Source organism: Neopelma chrysocephalum, unplaced genomic scaffold, assembly GCF_003984885.1.
Source record: "Neopelma chrysocephalum unplaced genomic scaffold, ASM398488v2 Primary Assembly neopelma1_44, whole genome shotgun sequence".
NCBI classification, from domain to species: Eukaryota; Metazoa; Chordata; class Aves; order Passeriformes; family Pipridae; genus Neopelma; species Neopelma chrysocephalum.
Window position 1 is genome coordinate 14568327 of NW_020897703.1, and position 25831 is coordinate 14594157.

The 25831-nt window shown below is 38.3% G+C and overlaps 1 protein-coding gene across 12 annotated transcripts in view; it reads right to left on the reverse strand.

Moving 5' to 3' along the window:
- The window catches only part of MYO3B (myosin IIIB), a 202899-nt gene that overhangs the window by 21716 nt on the left and 155352 nt on the right, over nt 1-25831 (reverse strand). The window lies entirely within an intron of this gene.

Genomic DNA, 25831 nt, shown 5'->3' on the forward strand with positions numbered 1-25831 from the left:
CACTATTCCAGAAAGATTTGAGTGCCCAAACACTAGCTTTGAACTTGGGTCCACCAAAAAGAGGCTGAGCCCATCAAGAGTTCATCCTTGCAATGAAACACCATGGTGGGAGAGGGTCCAATGGGACCAAGGAGCTGAGAGAGCACACCTGGTTATCTTTTCTAGTTTTATCTGTGGATTATGAAAATAGTCAGAAGTAAATGTTTCATGTCCTGTCATGTATCACACCACTGAAGAGAAGGCAAAGCTCATTCTTCATGTAGAACCAAAAGGACAAAACCAATAACCCTGCCTGTAACCATGTTTTTCTTATCCTTTTAAAGAATTCATGACAAACCTGCGAATAAAAAGTGTTCTTCTGCTGTCAAGTGCAACTACAGTGGCACCCAGACATGTTTCTAACATCTAGTAAAAGCTATTAACTCACTAGTAAGCTATTTAACTCACTGTCCATCAGAAAAACATGCTTATTGTTCATACTCAGTGGGAGAAAAAAATTCAGTGACATCACAAGAAGTGCCTATGTTTTGGGTTCTGTCTTTTCTCTTTGATGGTATCAAAAATTCTGTTCTAGATTACTGGCATTTGAAGATGAGGAACTATTAAAGTAGCACACAAAGTCAATAAAGCGATCTCACTAGTTACCAATGTCCATAAGGGGTTTTATCTTTAAAAATAGCCCAGCATTTAGTTGTATAAGCTCCAAATGGTGTTTAATGGTGAAAATGCTTAAAGATTTCTGAAAAGTGTTCCTACTGCTTGGCCATTAGCATGCTGCAGCAGGATAATTTAATCTGCTTTCAGTTCTGGGTACTCAAGATCACAGCCCTCCTTCTAAAGGGTAGGAATTTCCACCTGTGTGGAAGAGAAGCATCCCAGTGGAAACCATGAAGCACAGCCACAGATGGGCCCTCTTCAGGAAGTACCAAGACGAGACAACTGTAACTGCACCTGAGTTAGAAGTTAGTCAGGCTTCTTTTTTATCAACTTACTTCTTCACTAATATTGCAATTTTAGGGCAACAGAAACTTTTTTTTGTGAATTCAGGTCATATTAACTAACAGTTTCAGCTGAAATAACATGAAAAAACTTCAGAGATGTTGAAAGAATTCATTCTGGCATCTCAAAAAACAAAACATTTTGATTTTGTCACAAGGGGACTCCTTTCCCAAAACAGAGGAGGTAATGCTGCCACCCCTGATATTCAAAAACTCAGTGATTAGGCCATGTTCTTAGGTTGTGAAAGATGTAGCTTCAAGCACCTCCTTTAAGTGATTTGGCACAGGGACTTGAACCCAAACATCACACTTCTCAGGAGAGTAGCCTAACTGCTGGGTAAGAGAATATTCTTAGGTAGGTTTCTCTCAGCCTCATTTGTTGAAAGTGTTCCACTTTACATAAAGTAGTTAAATATTCATTGAAACAGAGATTGAAAGCCAGGTGCTGGCCCCCTTTTTCTCTGACTGCTCAAATTACCAGGATCTCAAGTCATTCACATGCTCTCTGTTTCTGTGGCCTACTTACTATTTAATGTACATTCCACTGATGGGAGAAAGGGGAGAAGGAGAAAATGCTTTCTTCTCTGAACTTCTGTATTTGCCTTGGGCATAGCCCAGACCGGTGAGAATATGGGTCGGTGAAAGTTTTGAGCCTTACCTTTGGAAGGACAGTTGTATGGAAGATAAGAATTTAACACTTTCTAATATGTAGAGTAGATAAAAATAAAGTAGTTTAATAACAAGAAATAGTATTATTTAAAGGAGAAAGAAGTGAGACATCTGCATCTATTTGTATCCAATGTTTATCCCTATTGGCACAATTAATAAAAGCTATGCACACATCACACAAAGTTCATTAAATCCACTGGCTCAGGCTGCTGACTAATTGGTAAATACACACTGGATAAAAATGTAAAATATGCCAACTCCACATTGTAAAGCTGCTTTCTAGTTAAGATGTCTTTCCATCTCTGTGTCTTTTCCCATAGAGCTTGATTTTCAGTTACTGATCTTAGGGAAACAATAAATGTCCAAAAGGCCCTAGAATAGGCAAACAAAAAGCGCCTCTATCAAGCTTACAGAGACTAAGCAGTTAGCTATCCTGTGCCTAGGACAATTCTGTAACGTACCCAGGAATCTAAGGTGTGCTGATGCCAGCTCTGCACATTTCAATAGACTCTTTTAGGCATTTCAAATCTTTTATGAATGTGGCTTTCACCACTTGCTTCTGCAATGTTGCCTTCAAGTAGTCCAATGTGAAGGTATCACTGCTGAGCAAAACTTTGAATCCATCAAATCTATCAATTTTGACAAATTAAAGGTCCAGGAACTATGCAGGCCTGTGCAGACCAGCAGCTTGACACTATCAGAATTAGACACAACCAAAAACTAATTATAAAAAACATGACAAGTGTGAGAGTGGTTGAGGCTGAAGCCATTTACCCCAACACAGGGGTAAGGTCACAGAAGACCCATCTCCACTCATTTGGACAGCGTGAAGATCCTGTGCTCCTCTGAAGGACCCTGTGCTCCTCCTTTTCAGAGGAGGTCAGCCCTCAGCCAGCTACAGATTTTTATAGGTAAGGAGCTCAGCAAAAAGTTTTAATACTTACAATGTCTGTTAACAAATCCACGGAAAGCCTTATCTGAAGGGTCTCCTGCTACATCACTGAAGGCTCTGATTGGCCTTCCTAACATCAAACAATCCCAGATGCAGAGAGGTTCTGGGAGCTAGCCCAGTGCTTTGTCTGGGCCTGACCTCAAGCTTTATGTATTTACATTTTTTTCCAAAACATGATTTAGAACAGATGTCACTGGACATCCGAGTTCTTCTCCAGGGCTGGAGTAGAAAATCACAGGAAAAGAAGGAAACACAGACCAGCTCAACTTACAATACATGAGGATATTGATCTGCATAGCAAAGAGAGAGCAGAATCCACTCATCCTCAATTTTAGTTTAATTAGACTCATAATCAAACCTAAGTGCTGTTTTCCCTGTATTAAGGGTCAAGCAAAAGGCATGGTTTGATTGCGAACAGCCTTATAACCAAGTGGAATATTTTGGTTTAAGGATGGTTTAGGACCATCTCTGCTTGTATTCTCTATTTCTGCCACTGACTTTGGCAGTGCCTTAACAACATATTCAAAGCACTTGCCTCAGACCACACTTATGATGTGCATGTTTGAAACAAAGGATGAAATAATGTTGACAAACAGTATTACGAAACCGATATAGATTTAATAGTGGCTCAATGAAAGAAATGGGAATATGAAACCCCCTTCTTCTCTAGACAATGTGTGGTGAAATAAGCTGTTCGCAATGGAGGGAAAAGCTCAAAAAGAAACATTTGGAAACAATACAATGACATATGGTCCCATATGTTGAATCTATAATGCTTCCTAATTCCTTCAGGGTAATTTACCCTTCTCCTGAACAAAGTCCAAGTAACTGAGATTTGCCCATGAGGACTGAAGGAAGGACTGGAATCTTCCTTCCATACACAGACAAGAGAAATGACTATAAAGCAGCTTCGCTGTAGTTGCCATTTTACCCCTGGGTTGAAGCAGTACCAGTAACATTTCTTGATCCTTTTCTGGGTAATTATAATTGCTGATGCACAGGTTCATCCTCATCTCTTTTCCCTGGTCAAGTCTGCTCAGGTATGTTTTCCCTGTAGGGTGCCCCATGGTGAAAAGGATATATATATATATATATATATATTTATATACAGAAAGCTGCATGTTGGTGCTGATAAGGCAACCCCAGGGCAATTATGTTCTACAGCAGTTTTTGGTGATGCCTTTACAGCCCTCAGTTTTTTGAGATACATGATTTCCACTTACAATTCCCAGTCCTGTGCAGTTCACCAGTCCCTAGGTGAGGGAGTGAGAGGTGGTAAGAGAGGAAAAGGCCTGCAAAATCTGGCAACAGTTTTTATGCTCTTCCTGAGCAGATTTTTTTAAATGTACTTAACACAAGTGGTTAAACATCTATCCAGCAATGAAAGCATCTCATATATTGATGCTCTGAATTGAATTGTGATATAATAATAATTATTGGAATTTTGGCATGTTTCGGGTGGCTGCATTACTCAGGATCAAGGCACAGGCAATTGCCTAGGTTAACAAACTACTGAAGACAGTGAAGCAGCCACAGTTCTGCTGACTCTTCACATCTTTGGAAATCCAGGATGCCTAGAGCTAACTAGCTAACTTGCAGTTTTCATCACTGACCCACATGGATGTAACATCGCACTGTAATACCTCTGTTTGCACATGGAAGAAAAACTTTTCTCACAATCCTTATTCTTGCACTCCTTATTGATGGGTTGTTCCAAACATCAGATGCTCCAAAGGTAGCACAAACTGCTATTTGCCTGGTCATTAAAGTGAAGGTTAATGGCCATTTCATTGGTCATTTAAGCTCTTTTTTAATTTGCTTATTTTCCACCATCTCTAGTCTGTTTCAGGTGCCAGTAATTAGCTGTATTCATTGATCTAATTTGTTTGTATACTAACAGTTTAGAAACAATGTTCTAAAATGTTATGTATTAGAATTCTTGGTCTTTTTTTTTTAAATTTGTGTTAAATACCATGCTATCCCCAGCCTGCTAGGAAGAGACACCTTTGCATTTTGTAAATGGGTATCTCTACAGTAGGACTATCTCTATACATTCAGTCAATATCGGCAGACTATGTCCTCTGCTGCTAATTCTCCTCCTTCTATTTTGACTAGATCATTTAACTGAGCTGGCTGATATATAATTCAGATTAAAAAAAAAAAGAAAATATGATTTTGTGTTTTACCCAAATGTGTTGGTAGTAACAGGAATTACCTATGAACACTGAATGGAGTAACACTGCAGTAACTGGCATTTCCACTGAAAAATGACCTGTAAAATGATGTCTAGATTGTTCAGCTCAGCTGAAGTCCATCAACAGAAAGGGGGATTCAAAAGGTATATTCATGACTGGTAGCAGAGAAAGATAAAGAAGTGTAGCAGATATGAAAGTAAATCAATCAACTCAATAAAAAAGTACATTTAGCAGAAATCCTGCTGTGAAATGGGAATAAAGGCAGAAAAGCCTTTGTCCCCAGTTTGGTTGGTCGAGGGAACTAGGCAATATGCTGAAATCAAATCATAATTTTTCGTTTAATTTTTCCTTAGCTGTGACTAAATAAAGCACAGGCTCATTATTTCCTGCATTCCTGAAAGACACCTTTGTTCTTTATTTTTTACATCAAAGTCTGCATTAAGAGAAGTTTCTAGGAAATTGTAGCATGGTTATGGTTGGAAGGGACCTTAAAGATTATCTAGTTCCAACCCCTCTGCCATGGGCAGGGACACCTTTCACCAAGCCAGGTTGCTCAAAGCCCCATCCAACGTGGCCTTGAACACTGCTGGGGATGGGGCATCTACAACTCTGGGCACACTGGCATTCTTAAGGATTTATCCTCCACAAGTCAATAAACCTAAACATACACAGAGGCATCTTGCAGTGCCTAGGCACAAGATGAGGAGGCTGAAGAAATTGCAGGATGCTTCTCTGAGCCGCTCTGGCAATTGGCATCATGCGACATCTAAGAAAGACTAGGCACTAGACACCAGCTGCAATAACAGTGTAGCAGGACAACTCCTGAACCTCAGGGACTCTTCAATACTTCAACATTCAAAGCCTCTTTTACACTCAGAGATTTGTGAGAAGACTCACACTATGGCTTGCACATGTTGACTTCTACAAATGATCAGTAATACTCATATCATAGACATTGCTACCAGCTAGTTGTCACAGTCCTCTCAAAGTCTGCTTTCTCAAAGGCAGAAAAATTCAAATGTGTCTTGTACTGAGCATCCTGGCTTCAGGAAAGGTGCAAAAATGGTCAATAAAATGATAGTGTGTCCTGCAAAATATCTGGCTGAGTATGGACAAAATGACTGTGTCAATGGTTGTGTTTTTATTCTTCAGTATTATCTGAGTTGAGTGAGATGCTGCTTCACTACCTTACCTGCCCAGCTATCCAGCTCAATAGTGCTATCCCAAAGACACTGATTCACAGCAAATACTGGAGCCTAGCATGAAGATCTCTAAACATGAGGTGTTGCACAACCCAGGGTTATAGAAGAAATTACTACTGTACAGAGGTGCCTCTTCAGACAGAATTGGAGCTGTTGGGAGACTGACCTTGTCTTGCAACCAGATTGGAAGCCCTAAGGAAAGACAGGCATCATCTTAGGGAAGTAGAGCTCTAGAACTAGCATATTCTCAATCCAGCTCTACTCATCTGGGTTCATCTCCAAGTAGAAGTCTACCAGAATGCCTTTTAATTTTCTTCTAGAAGACAGCTTTAAAGTGATCATAAACACGGAGGTGGATATGATAAGGATGAGTGCTTCAGATCTCTGATTCCCCCGATAAATGCAGCAGAGAACTTTTAAGCCCACAAGCAGGGATTAAGAAGTACTTGACTTTGCTTCTCCAGCTGGAGTAGCAAACTAGAAGGTACTAAGCTAACCTTAATGCTGATCCAAGATGAGTTTCAGTATCTGGTAGATACAGAGCAAACAGCACATCCTAAACATACCCACACAGGTGCTATACACACTATACTATAGAAATGCAAAGTCTTCCCTCTTTGGGAAATCGTTCTGTCTTGAAGGGAAAAAATGATTCTCTCTCTTCCAATTACCACCACTTACTCTTCCCCAGCTCTAAAAAGGGTAATGAAGGTTTTTCTATGGCTACTAGAAACCATTGCAAAAGCTAAACCAAGATGTGGCTGACGAGGAAATGGTATGAGGAGGGAAGAATATATCTCTCTGTACATATATCTCCCAAACTACTCATTGTGCCAGTTATCTCTGCCTCTGGTTCTTGTCTCTGCAGGTCAAAATGCTTACCAACAAACTCTCTGTTTATTGGGTGTCTATAACACCTCTATCAGAATGTGAATTGGCATCAGCAGAGTGTCAGCCTGTGCCAGTGGTGAGTGATGCTTGCCAGTCTCCCCCCACTGTCATGCTCACATTACTTTTTTGTTTTAAAAAAATGTGAACTTGACACTACCTGCATTAGGCCACCACCAATACTTGGAAAACTCATCTCTCTTGTTGTTTAATATTTGGAAATACTTAAAGACTTTGAGGAAAATATTTTCATGGAATGTTTGATGTAAAAAATGCTCCAAGGCAGATAGATTTTTCTGGTTAACATTTCAAAATTGCTTCAAGACTGAACGAACCATCTGATGATATATTTCCAGCTGGAAAATGAAAATGTATTCAATATTTAAAAGGTCTTTTACAAAACACACAGAACTATTAAAAACAGTACCTGGGCTATTCTGCAGGAAAGGGAACAGAAACAAACACAGCAGTGATACAAGACCCTGTAGCCACTCAGCAGTTCACAAAACAACTTTGGTGAGTGTAGCCACATCCCTCCTTCCCAGGGAGGCTGTTACCCAGAAGGCACAGAGCCAACACGCTCCTGCCAGATATTTGAAATTACAATTGAGAAAAAAAGCATTAACTCACCCAGGACAAAGCTCAGCTTCTTCTAAATGGACCTGGGCTGGTACTTTTGTGAAATCATCCTTAGACTGACTGTAAAGAAGGGGCAAAGTGTGCAATTACTTCATCTACCTAATATTTCCTGGAAGTGGACTAGAAGTAGATGGGTCTATATCCCCACTTATCATCTGTCGGATTGGCTAAACTGGCTTTACATACATGAAGCTGGGAATGTTTTGTAGTACTCTTCTTCACATTCTTTCTCTAATGACTGCATTTTTCCTCTTACATCAAATTGCCTCTTGCATTAAGAGGGCAGGTCCTGGACAACTTTGCTCTATGTATGTGTGGAGCAACTGGTTCCTGCTTGATGTGTGGCTGTACCATTTTCTTTAGATGGAGTAGTGCTTTCAAAGTGGATGGAAGGTTTCAGAAGAACTGATTTGTTGATCCTCTGACAACTTTGTCCTGACTACTCTGATCTGACAGAAGGAAACACAGCAGCAACAATGGAGGTTTATTCAGTCTACAGAGTGTTTTACTGCCTTCTACAGTAGAATCACTATTATTCTAAGCAGGAAATAGTCCACTCATCAGAGCCCATTTTCTCAACCTGTGAAGGGCAAGATTTGCTGTATAGTGATGACTAGTTCCTGTAGTTACTATAGAAATATACAGGAACCACAGACCCACAGGAAAGAATTGGAGTTTGAGTAGTGCACAAGACTGAGCAAGATGCAACATTTTAGACTTTTCTCTCCAGTCTGGCAGGCTCAGTTGTGTTTCAGATGGCTTTGGTGTACACATACGCTTCAAGACACAAATGAAGAAAAATCAATCCTTCAGTTATTCGCAGGTCTTCTTCAGCCTGCTACAGCAAACAATGAAATTTACTCTGCAGTACCAGCAAAACTTGTTATGTTATGAGCTCTCCCTAATAATTTTTCTCATATTTCAAAGGAAACTTCACTCTAAGCTAACTAACTCCTCTGTTAGAAGTGTATCCTGTACTTTTTAATATTTACAACAAAGACTTAATGGAGAATTGAAGGTCTACAGTCTTAGAGAAAATGATTCTCTAAATGTATCTCATATGTCTTGTTAGGGCTGATTTGTCTGCATGGAGTGTTAGGTTGATGCTGCACTAAAGCTTCTAGTTCTAGTGTAACCAGAGTCAGCTTTTCTGAGTACTTGCTAACCTGCTGGGAGCACACATCCCAAGGTACTTTCACCTATGAATTCCATTACAGTGAAAGACAGAAATTCAGTCTAGCCCAAAGGCATGGCAAATTTATGACTCATCTTGACCACTCTTGTCTAAAGTCTTCTGTGAAAGAGATGACAACATTTTCTTCGCCCACTGCTACAATCTCTATACAAGACTTAACCAAAATACAACAGGGTTCTCATGAATTAGCTATTTTAGGGCCTAGACATGTATACTTAGGCAAGTTGGAAAACACCTTTCAGCTTCTTGGATAAGGGAACTTTCATATTAAAAGCTGGTAGTAGAGCTGATGTCAGTTTTCAGTTTTAGAATCATGTGAGATACTTTGAGAGAAAGGGATACTGCAGTGATATTGGAAAGTACCGTGCAAACAGAATGTGGCCTACTGTATGAACTCAGTCTCACAGTTGAAATCTGGGGTTGAAAACTGTTAATTCTTAATTTCTTTAAGAATCAGATCTTAACTTTGCAATGACTTCTTTTTCATCTGCATGCAAGATTTTAAAAATAGGACTGGTGTTTCCTTTAATTAGTATTTGATACAGTATTAATATTCCTATTTATCTTTTACATGCCATATGGATTAAATTCTCATTACTTTTGATCTTAATACTTTTAAAATATGTAAATCAGCAGACAGACACCCTCTTTAAAGCAGTGTTTGCACACCACATCTATTATTGCCTTGGGCAAAAGAAAAATATCTGCATTGCTAAAATTTCAGAATTGTGAGGAAATCTTGAAAAATCAGATACTAAACTAATCAATCTAGATGAATTATATAACAACCAAGTAAACTGCAGTTCTTTAGATGTAGCTATACCTAAAAACGACATTAAGAGTGGCCAAAGGCCATTACAGGACACACGCTGAAAAGAGATCAACTAAGTTAATTTCCGGAAGGAGAAGAATATTATCACAGGTTGAGCTAATTCCAGATGCAATGCCTTAGAAGAACACTATACTTTTTAAAAAACTCACCTTTAATTATAGACATTAAAAATACAGTGATTTATTTTCACATTTACAGAAGATACTGTTATCTTATTTAATCTATTATTTTTCCAACACTACAACACACTGCTCACTAATAGACTTGCATGTGCACGTATTTCAATTTATCTGAACATCACAGTTAAGCAGAAAGGAGAAAGTTATGGGACTTATCAACACAAACAATGGGCAAAGAGGATATATAGCACCGGCCTCTCTGTTTGCGCTGTAAGTAATCTCCAGTGACATGGAAAGCATTTGGATTTAGTGTTGAACGAATATGGTTCATGAATTTGTTAGTCTGAAAACAAAATTGATCTTCCTATGGAATTGATCTTCCTATAATATCAAATATTTGTAGCTAGGCCTGTTCAATCTCTCTGCTTACATTATACTGTTGAAGTGTATACCTGAGAGTTTTCAGAATAAATTAAGAAAATGCAGTTGTGGAAACCAGGGATTACTCCTACCATGCTCTGACTGAGAGGTGGAGGAAGGACCCTGTGCATCTGCAACCACACGGCATGCCTCAGAGCACGTGTGCGGTGCCTGCATGGGGTATCCGTTCCCTTCCTTTCAGCTCTGAAAAATCTGTGTCTGTTCAGAAATATGACATAAAAACTAATGTTCTGGTTTAAAAAACAAATAAAATTGGTTTTCAGTACCAGAAAAGGCATTTTGGGGGAAATTGGGCACTGCTGGGTCCATTTAGTCCCTCTTATTTTTATTTTTTCTGATCTCATCTAAAATCCACTGACTCTGTGGGACCTTCTCCACTGTCTTGACTAAGCCCTGAGTACAGGCCAGCAACCTAAGAGCCTGATGCATTGTTTGCACTTCGCTTTTATTTTGGTCATTTTAGAAACCTACAGGGTTAAATACTGGTGTTTATTAGAATGCCATCTAAGAGAAAAGAGCACTCCTCCCTAAACTGAATCACATGAGGCCATGTTTGACAGGGTTCATGCCAAATGAAAATTCGAGCCTGAGGGTTTGTATACACAGTTGTGTATAGTCCATGACTTCCCTGAGTGCACAGCACCAGGTAGAAGGTCCACAGCAAGGAAGGCAATGACAGTTTCATAAGAAAAAGGAATAGAAATTTGGCCCTTGCTCTGAACAACAGTTTAGTTTAAGGCCTAGTCTGCACCAGCGAATGCTACCAATGCATTTATTTCTTGCCATCATTTGGATTGGTAAAAGTCCTCAGCCAGAACTACTGCTGTTTTTTTGACCAGAATAATTAATTGCATTTGGCAAACTGCTTTAAGAACTGCTTTCCCATGATGAGATGTCTTTGCAGCAAGGAAGTTTGCTGTCATACATCTGCAGTACAGTTACAGTTTCAAATTCTTCTAACTGCACATACAGCCTAACTGGCCAGGTCAGCGCATGGTAGTTTCTCCAACGAGGAGACTGCTAACTCTGCTCAATTAAAGCAGGCTTTTTTTCAGATGCTCTCCTGCATAAGACTACACTAAAAACACAACAGTTTTTCACATAATTCTACAGGCCGCAGTCATACATATCCAAAAAGATGGCACATCATTGTCCTTAAATTTGCAGGAATCTGATAAGCACCACAAATATTATTTGAAATTCCTATCCAACTAAATTAAAATGTTTTCTCATAGTTATTTGCAAAGGCACAATTAGTAAGGTATTAGTAATCTAAACAGCAATTGTATATCCACAACTGTGGTTAGAGTAGTTTGGTGACAGAATGTCTTAGAAGTAATTTAAATTTTCCCTTAAAGTGTCTCAATGACACTGTATGGGACAATGCAGCACTTAGTTATTGCAGTTTAAATGCTTTATGTACTTACACCACAATTATTGCTTATTACTGTTTCACAATGCAGATATATATTACCTTTGTCTTAAATTTGAAGCATATCAAATAGGAAAGTCTGTTCACAGCCATGCAATTGTCTACACTGTTCAACCCATTTACTTTTCAAGTCATATTATAAACTTCTAATTCTAATCAGTCACTTAGAATTCACATTTCCATCCTTTTTCCACACTGAATGGTCTTTGGCAATGATTGCTATGAACTCCAAACAAGATGTGTGGATAACCACTGCTACACCCTGAAGTATTGGGTCCTTCATCATCAACCTCTGTCTCTGACTGCTGCATTTGTTATATGCAGAACAAGGAGATGTTGCAAACAAGTCTGTGAAATTCTTTGTTAATAAATCAAGGATCTCTTGGCTACTGAACTCACAGCTCTGTTCTCTAGTTAGTTCACAAGTATTTCATATCAAAGGGATGCAAATGTGAAGGTTTAGAAATAAAGGAGTAGCTTTCAAATTTGAAGCTAAATAAAAAGCCTGACAAGCAATACCATTAACAATCTGTATAATTTTTAACCACTCTCCCTTCCTGAAACTTAAGCACAACACTACACAGTGGGACTCAACTCCACGTCTGCTCTTGGTAGGAGACTTACTTTGTGCAATGATACAGGACCTACAGAAATTGCATTACAATATTTCATGAAAGTGACCCAATTAAAATAAATTCAAACAGTTGCAAGCAAAACTTTCCTCACCTTCCATTTTTTTTCATCACTAGGGTGTGGAAACTCCTGCCTCCTTCCTGCAATCCCATGACACGTGGCACATTCACATAAAAATAATCTCGGAGTATTCCATTGGAAACAGCTTTGTGCTAAAGCCAACCACTTCCGCATCCCCTTTGTGACATGATATACCCACACCGAAGCAGACAGAGGCTATAGTGATAGAATATAGACTTTCATGGGCCGTTCTTTTTCATGTTCTTTTTGAGAAAGAACAGTTCTCAAAAGCTCTCACCTTCCTCACCCAGCAACGCAGACCACACATTCACATGAGAATAAACCACAATCAGGATATCATATTAACCAAGTCTATTGTTTTCAAACAGCTGAACTGTTTTAGATTAGTGATGACTTCTTTCCTGTGCCCCAGTAAAAAGAGGGTCTTGTTTCAGTTCTAGATCATTCCTGGCAAGTCAGCTGGGAACATGCAGAACACAATGTACACCAGATTCCAGCACACTGCTGTCTTCCTGCTCTGAGCTTTGTCATCAGCTTACATGAAAACAGGCATGGGCCCACCCCACCAAAACTTGTTTTGCTCAGTTTGTTTTTGTTTCAAAAGGTCCTTCAGGGAAAACAATCTGGTCAAAAATCCAGCCACAATTCAAAATGTTTATATAAAACACACTTGGGGCTCAAATCTGTGGGAGCAATATTTTAAAATGTTTGTGTTTTTTGTTTCTGATTTGCTGTTCTTACTCAATGTTCTGGTCTTGGTATGCACAAAGCCAGACAAAACCCCAAGCATTAGTTTAACAAATATAATCCAGATCCAATGGGCTGGATTTACAGACCAGCCATGCTTATTCATGGTGTAGCATGAAGATGCATGATGATGCTGAGCATAATAGGCCCAATTTACAGTTTCCCTGAGGCCTTTTTAGAGAACACCCCTAGCACAGAAGGCCTGCTCAATGCATGTTTCTTTGTTCTTACTTGTCCCAGGATAGGAATCATTCTAAGGCAGGGCAGCACAAACCTGAACAAAAGCCTCTAGGATAAAGGGCTGCAGTCCTTGAGAAATAAACAAAACCAAACCTGTCTCTTCTCCCATATCCTCTAATCCTTTCCATTTGCAGTTGATGTTGAACTGTAGAAACCTCTGCAGATATGGGGACAACTTCCCATGCTATACCTTTTCAGAGGTTATGAGAGGCATTTGTCTTGCACCAACCCAGCATTTGCTATCTTCCAGTTAGCTTGCAAAGAAAATGGTAGACACAACCTCTTTTACAGTTAAACTCAGCTATCCTGCAGATCACATGTACCAGTGATAAATTTCAGAACTCAGCTACCTCTGAAGCATCAAACTTAGTAGCCAGGTTTCCAAGGCAAAATTTGAAACACTCATCAGGATATCATGGTCATTTATGGAATCACCGAATGTTTTGGAAACTGTAGTTCTATTTTTCTGTCAAAAAATGACTTTTGGAAACTCTTGATAAACACATCCAAAGTTCTACTGAAAATGCATCCTGTAATGTTTGCTTATTCCTTTGCTGGTAGCAACATTCCTCCAGTCAATCTAAATTTACATTATTTACCTTTCCATAAAAATTCATTATTTCCATGTTAAATAACCTCATCAAGCTTTCTTTGGTGCAGTTTTATCTTTCTCATCACCCCTTTAAGTATGTTTGCTCTTCTGAGTTTGGCTTTTTCTGACTACAGTAAATGCAACTGCAAATCTAAAGAGAGACAGCTGTGTTCTTATTGCTAAGAAATCTTATTCTGAGAATTTATTTGACAATACTGAGGGAACATGCATGTCATCTGCCACTATAAACAAGAATACAGAGATTTGTTTTTTCCCCAAGTCTTTTTGTGTTATTTCTTCATTAGCTACAGGCTTTAACCAGAGACCAATCTGGGACACATTTTCTCATTCAGCAACAAGGGATATAAGATCTTGATAACCGACTGGTAAAGGCTGACCTTAAACATTGATATTAATTTGTCTGTCAACTCAAAGAATAAATCTGGCCCTGGTCCTCAGAAGCAACTATCAATAGAGTTGAAAGCTGTTAGTTTAAAGAGTATGAACTTGACTTAGAACTCTTGCCTTAGAACCCTTTTCAAAAGTACATTTGAAAAGGTAGAAAATATGCAGAAAGCCATAGAATCATAGAAAGGCTTGGGTTGGAAGGGATTATCTAGTTAAAATTCCCTGCTATGGGCAGGGATGTTACCTGCTAGACCAGGTGACTCAGGTCCCCAGTCAACCTGGCCTTGAACACTTGCAGGGATGGGGCACCCACAACTTCTCTGGACAATCTGTTCAGTGCCTCAATACACTCTGAATAAAGAACTTCTTCCTAACTTTTAATCTAAATCTCTCCTCTTCTACTTTAAAACAGTTCCCACTTATCCTATCGCTATCCGCCTGTGCGAAAAGTCACTCTCTCTCTTTTGTATAAGCCCTGTTAAAGTACTGGAAAGCTGCAATGAGGTCTCCATGAAACCTTCTCTTTTCTAGGATGAACAACCTCAGCTCTCTCAGACTGTCTTAACAGCAGAGGTGTTCCAGCCTTCTCATTATCTTTGTTGCCCTCCGATGGACTCACTCCAACAGGTCCATGTCTTTCTTGTGCTGAGGACCCCAGAGCTGGGTGCAGCACTCCATGGTCTCATGAGACCAGACTAGAGAGGCAGAATAACCTCCCTTGACCTGCTGGCCACTCCTCTTTTGGTGGAGCCCAGGCCTTCTGAGCTGCAAGCCCACACTATTGGCTGATGCCGAGCTTCATCCATGAGAACTCCCAAGTCTTCCTCATAGGTTAATAAAGTCACAGGTTTAGTTGTAGGTCATAAAGTCATAGGCTAATGAATTCAGGCCTGACACTAAACACCACTAAATTAAAACATATAAAGTTCTTGCTTAGGTCCAACATTGAATTAGGAAATAGACACAAACAGAGGAATTAGAATTAACATCAGGAAATAAAACTGAAAAATTCTTCAATCCTTTTCTGCAAAGACAAAAACTGCCTGAAAGCTAAGCTTGATTCACTTTAAACCAAGGTATTTAAATTACTCTGTCAATGACCTTCATATAATGCCCAAAATAAATCATGGCAGAATTTAACCTAGTGTGCATTAGCAGTTTAGTAGTGATTTATTTAGGTCCTGTTGAGATTATCTGCAATTTTATAAATGTAACTTCCAAAAGTTAGAGGGCATTATGGCTGTACAGCTGCAATGGATGGGACAGTAAAGTACAGAATGTAAGACTGTAAGTGCTAGAAGTCCAGTGGGGGTAATCTCAATTCCTCCCGTCTCAGTTAACTTCTGGAATGTTGTTCTAAAGCTGAGTGAACTGCTTAACTGACTGTGCTAGCTGGAGTGTTTTACTTTGTCTCCTCTCCTATGCAACGTTAGGTATGTACTTTGGTTTTGTTTTCTTTTGTTTTGGTTTTTTGGTTGGTTTCTTTTGGATAGCCTCCAAAATTCATAAAGAGGAAATAAAAAGGGGTCATTGAAGAACTGGTTGTTATTACACAAGGGAAATTTTCCCTTATTTCATCTGGTCTCTTCATCTTCAAAGATTTTGGACCAATTAATGCTGCACCTTTTCAGAGACACATGCTTCCTAAGCCTAAAAAAACCCTATGTTGCAAATAATGATATAAAATGTTGCAAAGTGGTGATGCGCTGATATGGGCACCACTGCAAAGGAAATAGTTTGCCCTTCAAAAGATTTTGCTTTTCAAAACAGAGTATAATCATAACTCTCCTTTCAAATGCTCTAAAGCTAGAATTGCACTTTTCCCTGAAAAACGTGAGCAACCAGATAGGAGAAAAGTAACATTACAGAAAACAGCAGGACATTTCACTGCTAAGGCTACCAAGTGTTCTGTTCTTATTGAAACTGAACATTATTTTCTTTCATTACTTTTTCATCTCATCCCCTTCTTTCTCCTTTCTCTACCATGCTTGTCTGCATGAATTTTCTTCTTTGATGGTATATTACTCTCCACTCCACTTCTGGTTTGTTTTTTATTCCATGTCGTCTGTCCATGTCTGTCATGTGTTTTTCCTATATGTGAAGTTCTGCATGGTTTCATCTATCATAGTCATTGTCTTCTGCCTTACTGATATACTCACTCTCCAAAAGGTGGTTAGGTTGGTTCCTCTTTTCCTTCTTTTTCCCCATATGCATATTTTTTTTTTTTCCCTGCAAGTCACACCACGAACCACTACAATTCTAAAAACAAGCTACAGAATTTAAGCTGAAAATTGGCAGATGCTGCCTTCTGACTGGGCGTGTTTATTTTGTGGGTAGAAAGAGAAGAGGGAGTTTTGTGAATTAACAATGATTTTCTTCAATGTGTGTCAATGCTTAGTTTGTGTGGCATGTTACTACCACGTAGGCAATCTCTGAATTTAAAAGTTTTAGGTTGCAAGTTGCTTATGGTGATGAAATGCAATAATGAAAATCCTACTTCATTTGCAATGCCCTGAGACATCTCTGGCTGTGGCTGTCTGATGACTCTGTTCTTCCCAGGGAATGTTTTAAAATAGACTACAGTTTACAAATAAAAATATCTAAACACAGTCATGCAAAATTCCATTTTTCTAAAGCAGTTAAGCTCCTTTGGTTATGAAGCTGAGGAACTCATCCTTCTTGGGCCCTAAATCAATGATCAAAAGGCATAAAGCCTGAGCCTGGATACAGCAGACAGAAAACATACATACTACAGACTTGAACTAACAGCTGTTCTGAATACCACTGCAAGGGGCAGATCTTTATGAGGAGATTAAGAACAGTACTATTCCCAATTTATCAGTTTCCTATGAATGAAATATTAATTGAAAGCACATGAACAACAACAGATGAAAGAAATTGATATCACTTTCTCTCCAAGTTTGATGAGCAAAATATGAGGGGTGATCCCAAACCAGAATCTTATACCTGCGTCCTTTTGTGACATTAGGGGAGACAGGATGCATAACTGAATTTTATATATATTCACTTGTCTCTGAAAACAAATCAATAGGTCAAAGAATTTTGTCACACAAATATCCCTTTTGCCCCTTTTAACTATAGCAGCTAGCTGTTCTGAATTTTTAAAACTACACCCATATATGCTGCTACTCAAATTAGCTCACTTTTCTTTTTAGAGCTGCAGCAAACTTTTTTTTTCAAATAAGCCCTTTAAAACCAACAAGCTTGCTGTTATTCATTTGATAGTCATGCTCTTTATCATAACTAAGAATATGTGGTAAAGAACATCATTAAAAGAATGTAGAAAAAACAATTGCACCACATTGCTGCAGGGCATTTTTGGTGTTTGCAAATCCCAGTACTACAAAAAAAGGCTGAAACAATGTAATGCTTTTTCTCCTTTTTTTGAATGTGACTTTTGTGTGTGTGCATGAGGCAACAAAAGCACGCTGGTGAGAGGGAGTCCCGAGAACAGCACTACACTCCCAAAGCCACGGAATAAGAATCAAAAATGTACTTTCTAGCCTATAGAGAAAAAATACTGACTGCAGCTAAAGGTAAAGAGTTGGTAGCATTATTTTTCTGCTGTAGTGTCAACACTTGAGCATAACAACCAGTTCCCAATAATTCTCTCCATAGGCAAAGAAGATCCTCAAGAAACATTATCCTTGCCTGGAGTCAGACAGAAGCTCTGCAAGCTCTCAGTGACTGCAACAAGCTAGTATTGCTATTGCTATATTCAGCTTAATCATTATAATCATCCTGAGGTTATCCACGCGAGAACTGAAATATAAAATACTTCTAGTGAGTAGAGAGAAGTAATGATGGACAGCCAAGGAATAAAACCATTGTCATGAGCAGAGCTAATGAATAACTGATGTAAGGTAATTTCTTTCCACCCAAATACCTCAGAGTGACTTAATTATTTAGTGAATGGAATATCTATTTATCAAACTGTATCTATGAGTAACTTGTAGTATTTATATCTTCACATACGTCGTTGCAAACATTTTGTCCTCAGTATCTATCTTTTACTTGTCAGAGATGTTTTGGGTGGTTTATTTTTTCATTTACATTGATCAACCATGCAAATTATATACCATGGTTTGGGTTTCTATTAAGCTGTATAAGATTTTTAGGAGTTAATCACAATCCACTAGAAAAATAACTAGAATTAGCATACAAAAAAAATCCAAACCCATGCAAAGTATTTAAGATTTTGAAATGCAATTTTTTTTTCAGAAATTAATTTGTTATGGTACTTTCGGAGCTATCCCACACTATGTTCCATCCTGTCACCATCACATTAATTATGTTACTGCTTTTATCACCATGCTATCTCTTCACAGTGTCTACGAAGAATTGTAAAAATAATTTGTGACAACACACAGTGTCTTCTAAAAAGAAAGATTTGAAATCCAGCTATTTCTACTCAGCTGTGGGGAATTCAGCAGAGTAAATCCATATTTTTATATATCAGCAAAAACCCAGAAATTATTTGGTAATATACACCTAGAAGAATAAATCATAGCAAATGATTAACTGTCTTAGCCTTTTTCTTACAAAATAACCAGAAATAAAGAAACTATCTAAAGTTCTCTGATAGTGGGGAAAAGTTAACAAATTCTGAATTGTTTCTTGTCTTTGCTAAAAAATCAAAAATATTACTAGTTATTTTCACTTTATGTGCACTCTCAAAGCTCTGCACCTACTGTATTTATTCTAACAAAGTTTATTTTGATAAAACTGTGCAATTTTTTTAGAAACAGAAGAGTAGTGAATTAGGAACCACACTATATGCCTGAATATATCAGTTATCTGAGATATGCTGGTGGTTCAGAGCACCAGCAATTTTGGCAAAATAACAAAAATAGGCTGATAGAGAATACTTGGAGAATTTCAAACAGTAACAAGAATAGTGAAGTACTGCATGATGAAAAGCTTAACTACCAACAAAGATAATGCAAAAAGAAGTGCTCAAACAAACCTGTATGCTGTGGATAGAAAATGAAGACAAAGAGCAGGTGAACTGCAGCTTGGATCAGAAAGACAGTAGTAGACATTGTGTGTTAAAAGGAGAAACTGAACTCCTATTAAAATTTGTGGGGGTTTAGCACAGTATTATTGTGTATATATTATTCAACTTCATTAAATTTCTTTGTTTTCTTACTATTATTTTTTGATTTTTCAATGAGAGCTGCAGATTATTTTTATTGCAATGTAGTCATGACAAGCTGAATTTTAACTTGTTTTATAAAGAACAAGTAGAGTTGTCTCTGGAGAACTCTATTGCAGTTTTTCTGTGCAGTTACTTGCATCTTATCTTTCACCTCTGATACTAATCAGTCATGGCTGCAGGTCAAATCTTTTTGCATTGGAAGCAATCACAATAACCAATCCAGAAGTAAACCAGCCTATAATGAAATTCACTGCCTACGGCTAAACATAGAGCTAACATGTGTTTAACAAATCAAAGCTTGTATTTATCACTTGTCACTGTTTGTGTCTTTGTCTGTTGGAGGGGAAAAAACAATTAAGAAGCTAAGCAGCAAAGAAAAACTTGAGAACAATCTAATTTCTTTTCAGATTTGTTGGTCTGACACTTTGGCCAAATGCAGTCGGCAAATCATGCCATCACAGAATAGCAAAAGGTTTAACAGAAACCATCTATGGGTGAATGAGTTCAGAATACAAACATTACCACCACAAGTCTTAGCAAAAAAATTTACATAAGGCCGAGAGAAGTGACTTCACTTACGTTTGCAGACAGATTTTCTGAATTCACACTGAACTATATGCTGAAGAACTGAAATCCCAAAAATGAGGTACTGTTTCTCACCCTAATGGCTAGTGAAGCTAACAGACTCCTGCCAAGCACAAATCCAGAAAGCAAAAAACTCAGACTTTCCACAGGCTGGGAGGTGATGGTCCCTCCTGGGGGCTCCTGCAGGGTCCTATCACATGCAAGGCAATGCATAGTAACAAGCTTACCAAAAGAATCCATCTATCTAAATACGCAGTCTCACAACCCTAGAAAGGGGATAATCCTTTCTTATAATAATAGAAACAGAAATACAGAATCACAGAACCACTTATGTTGGAAAAGATCTCTGAGATCATCAATTCCAACCTATGACTGAACACACCAAGTCAACTAGACCACAGCTCTCAGTGCCACATCCAGTCTTTCCTTAAACTAGAACACAGCAGTGAGTGCCATGTCCAGTCCTTCCTTAAACACCTCCAGGGACACTGACTCTACCACCTCCTTGGGCAGCCCATTCAAATATCTAGTCACCTTTTCTGTGAAGAAATTCTTCCTAATGTCCAACCTAAACCTCTTCCGGCACAGCTCAAGACTATGTCCTCTCATCCCGTCACTAGCTGCCTGGGAGAAGAGGCTGACCCCCACCTGGCTACAATCTCCTTTCAGGCAGTTGTAGAGAGTGATAGGGTCATCCCTGAGCCTCCTCTTCTCCAGACTAAACAATCCCAGCTCCCTCAGCTGCTCCTCATAGGACGTGCTCTCCAGACTCTTCACCAACTTTGCTGCCCTTCTCTGGACCCGCTCCAGGACCTCAGTGTTCTTCCTGAATTGGGGGGCCCAGAGCTGGGCACAGTACTCAAGGTGAGGACCTTACCACATTTATTCCAGGTGTGAAGAAGTTAGTAATCCAGTGACACTCTTTTAAGGATAAAAGAAAAGGAAGCTACTTTTTCTCCTGCATATGCCCAGTCAGATTTTGGTTCAAAAGCCACAGAACACTACTGTAGCAGGATCTTTTAATTGGAAATTCATTATACAACATACCACATCGGCAACTCCTCTGCCAGACGCTTCGACTGCAACATGGCTAATAGTAATTCCTCTGTTATAGCGTGGTATGTAGTAGGACAATACTGTGGAGATCTCAGAGGCCTCACACATAGGTACAGCATGCTCAGTGCAATCAGATCATATTATGTCACACACTCTTGGTCTTTTTAGAGTTTCCTGTAGCAGTCAGACTGTCCCATAATCATATTATTTTATTTGCAAAAGAATGACAAACTCAAATCCGACCCACTCAAAAAATCCCCCAAAACCAAATCAAATCTTCTGCCCAAAAATTCTCTAAAACCCAGATATGTAGAAAATTTTTCATGTCAGTTTTTTACAACTGAGACCCAATTCTGCTCACTGTTATGATTTTACTGACTACAGTCAAGTTTTTCATGTTTTACATTCCTTCAATATAAAATTAGTCTCAGTAGGGGGCTTAAGAATGATGAAATGAAACTCCTGATTAAACAACTAAAAATAATTCTAAATAGATTACAAATTCTTTCACTTACATTCCTTAATGACAGGATTCTGAAATTCATGGCATTCATGTGTCAGTATCATCCCATCTGACAATGACTACTAGTTGAAAGTCTATGCAGTATTTTACACTACCTTATGTTTTGTTTTTCATTTAGAAAGGAAGATTTGCTATAATAGAATCAAACAGGAAGTCGAGTTACACAAACATCTGAATAGCTTAGATTAATCTCTCTCTACTTGCAGAAAATGAAGTGGCATCTTTTGTTACATGACATTCAGATCCTGATACCACATTTTCTGTGATATAATACCTGTTCTTTACTAAAATACTTATTACAGTCATGTTGGGACATTGGCTTTCCGCAAATCCAAGGATAAAAGTGCCCCCATTTCCAAGGCACTAATGATTGTTGCTTTGCCATAGCTGTTACCTTTTGTAAAACAATGTAAAACTAGGAATTAATGAGATCAGAGTTATAACTCTACTACAACGTTAAACTACAATGTAGTGTAAGACGGTTCTCTATATTTAAGCACCTTTCATTGGCAATTGCAAGACATCAAATCAAGACTGTACTCCAGGGCTGAGATCGAGGCAGTTCAAAGTATTTTCAATAACAAAGTCTGACTCAAAGAAAACTGTACTCTGAAGCAAAGACAAAACACCCAAGCCACCTATTCTCTGTGACTTGGGTATTTTAATACGATTATGGTCCTGATAGAATTAGAGTTGGATCACTTCCTTAAAATTGGAGTTAAGTCCTAACAATTAATGAAGTCATCATTATTTTATATTTCCTGTTTAGGGTGATGAACCTATAAATATCATCTGTGATGACAACTGCAGAGTAACACTTGGGGAATAATGTCTTCCATGCCCACAATGTGCTTACTAAAACTTGTCCACAGTACTTTCTCAGCTGGGCAGCAACCTTCCTCCCCATCAAGCACCAACTTGACATATTTCATTACCTACTTGTCTTCCATCAGTGCAAAAAACAGTGACTACCTCATATGTTTCTCCAAAACCAACACAGCTACATTCATGAAACCCCATTTTATGATTGGTTTATCAGAAAGGAAGAGAAAAATGAATAACACAAAAATAAAAATACATATTGCAAAGAAAACATTCAAAATGGGTCAGTAGCTAATGGGACTCCAGGCCTTGCCAGGCCCTAATTTCCACTAGTTTTGAAATATAAAAGATTAAAGAATCTAAAATCAAAGGCTATATTGAAATGGACTATTCGCTACTTCAGCCTCAGATTGTGGCTATAGACACCATAGATTGCATACTTCCAGATCTCACAGAATCCTGACAATTTTCTCTACCTCTCACAAAATCTCAGCATTGCCGGCAATATTGTGAGGTACAAGGCATAAACTGAACATATTCAGAAGAAATACTGTTCTCCCAAAAGAGAATCTCCATAGCCAGAGACTCTTTGTGCATTTTTTCAGTTATTTATGTCATCCCCTGGTCAGTGCAGAGATACTATTAGCTTTCCTTTTGCAAAGGAAAGTATCTCAGAAAATCTGTCACATCTACCTTTAAAGGAAAGTTACATTGGTCAATTCCCTATGAAGCACTCACTTTTCATTAATAATTTCAAACAGTCTCACTATCTATCTTGTCTAAGGGAATACCACTACTTGGCCTCTGGAGATTTTGATTCCTTCAGTACTACTTTATTGTGACTAGAATAATTAACTTCTGACTTAATTGTTTCTTATGACTGGACTCTCCTCTCTGCCCAGGCAATGTGTCACAGTGGAGACACTGGAGGGAATTCTTAGCATTGTTACTAGTCTTGCCCCACTGCTCTGGCAGAGCCCAGGGGAATGTCCAGGTAGTGTAAAGCCAGCCCCTGTGACTCTATACAACCATAGGACATGCATGCACTTAACTTGCTCTGCATGCAGTTTGGCCACACTGCTCAGTTTTATCATGACCCAGTGTAAAGGCTTTTGAAGTGAAAAAGAGGCTTTTGTTTCTGTATTAATTATGGAGTATAGTCTTTGCATGATCTTTCTGAAAATTTCCTTGTCTATTTTTCCTTTGCCAATCTACTACTGAGAACAGGCAGCCTGTGCCATTACATACCTGGATAACAAGATGTGAGTGAATAGTCTGCTTGATTAATAAAAAACCCCGTAAATTCATATCAACTACTTTTTCCCTTTTCTGTTCTGTCCCCCTTGACTACACTAGAGCCTCACCTACCAAGGCCTCAAGACAAATAAGCAGCCTGTCCTTCCTTTCTGCTTAAGCCTGCCTGCAGACTCCCTCCTTCAGCAAACACCAACGCTGCTTCATAACTGGGTCATGGACCAGTGCAGCAACCTGTCACATTCCCTTCCCCACTGGCCTCCGTGTTCCAGGTCCAAGCACTACTACCAGGCTGATAGACTAGTTCTGCTTGTAATGTAACTGAAGGAGAATTAAAAATCAATCTCTAGCATTGCAGAATAATGTTTCGCTATGAAAAATAACAGTCTTTACATTGTTTGGACCACCTAGTGGGCAGCTTTTTTTGTGTGAATAACAGCTTAGGTAGTATCGCCCTACATTATAATGCAGGTGTATTTTATACTTTTTCTTATTCCAAAAAGGTATTTGCCAATTCACTCAACTTTCACAATAGGTGTAAGAATATTATCTTCTTAAAAGTATACTTCATACATTAAGACTGATTGCAGACTGAGCATCATGTGAAAGCATCTGCATTTGTGAATGCATGCAGTGCTTTTAAAAGCACCCAAGGAAGTTATTCTGCAGCAGGTTTACCTTCTTAATAGTTACTCATTGAAGTGTGATTTCTATGATCATCTATCTGAATATTTTCATGTTTAACTAGGAAATTCCTTACTTCTCTGCATTTGCATGCTTATTCATTTAAAGATGTTTCTTCAATAGTTCAGATCAATGTTGCCCTAATCTCCTCTTCAAATTCTATTCTTCTATCACTTCACATTTTTTGAAGTCTCTTTAAATTACTGCATAATGGCTCCGAATCATATGTTTGCTAAGGGTGTAATTCTGCCAGTTTTACTCTAATTGTTTTACCTCAGACATGTGGTCTTTGATTTCAAGGAGATCAGTTGCAGAGTAACATACAATATCCAGCGAGAGTAAGGATGATAGATTTGGGCCCTGACTGCTTCCCTCAAGAGGATTTGCTGCAATGAAGATATTTCTGTTTGACAGGTTTATTGCTTAACATGCAATAATTTAAGATAGCAATGCAAACTCCCCCGGCAGTCCCACACTATGGATTCAAAACCCATATGGACAGAAATGCATGAAGAGAGAATAATGTGCTAAATCTGCTGTGTTTACATACTATTCTGTTTTCAGCATGGAAACCACCTAATGCCTGTATAAAAGACTAAAAACATTGAATTCACATTATTTCCTGTAACAGAAGGATCTTCCTATAAATACCTATCTTCTTACCTTTACATTGTAAATTGTTTAACTGAACTCTGTAAAATTTAAACACATAAATTTCAGGACAAGGGCTTAATTATTCAGATAAATATTTACAGATTTACAAGTTGAAAGGTGTCCCATTAAATAAATAAGCAGAAATGTCAATGTATAGCACATTACAAACAACTAATTTTTAGTATTAACCTGGAAATTAATGTATTATCATATACATTTTGGCTCTAGTTACAGATATCACATTATCAACCTACTTCATCTTAAATTGGGGAATGTATTCCACAATACAGTAACAAAGTCAGTATTCATGAATTTGCAAAGACACAAGGATTACAGTAACAGAGAAAAGTATTCTGATAGGTAATGACTTCCTGAAATATTCAAAGATAAACCAGGTAAAACTCAAAAAATGTCAAAAAGTTTCACTTTGAGTTTTTAAATTCTTATTGAGCATGGCAAAAATAATGTAACAGTAAACAAAATAAAAATCTACACTGCATAGATTGTAGAATTACTGCAGATGGTCTGTGTCGCTGACTGAATTTTTATGCATGTGAACAATTGAGTTGTTTTTCATTCTGCCAAACATGAGAGATTTCATTACTGTCTTTGACTTCTGAGGTTGGAAAGCAAAAGAAAGTTGAAGCTCTTAAAAGTAGATTCGATTTCATTAAAAGGGTATTTTGAGATTAATAAGGACACTTTTAGTAGAATCCGTATTTTAAAAATCATTATACTTTTGTGTCTGTAATTCAGATACTTAAGGGCTTTTTTATATTTCTGGGTTGAAAATGTGTAGAAAAAAGTTTTT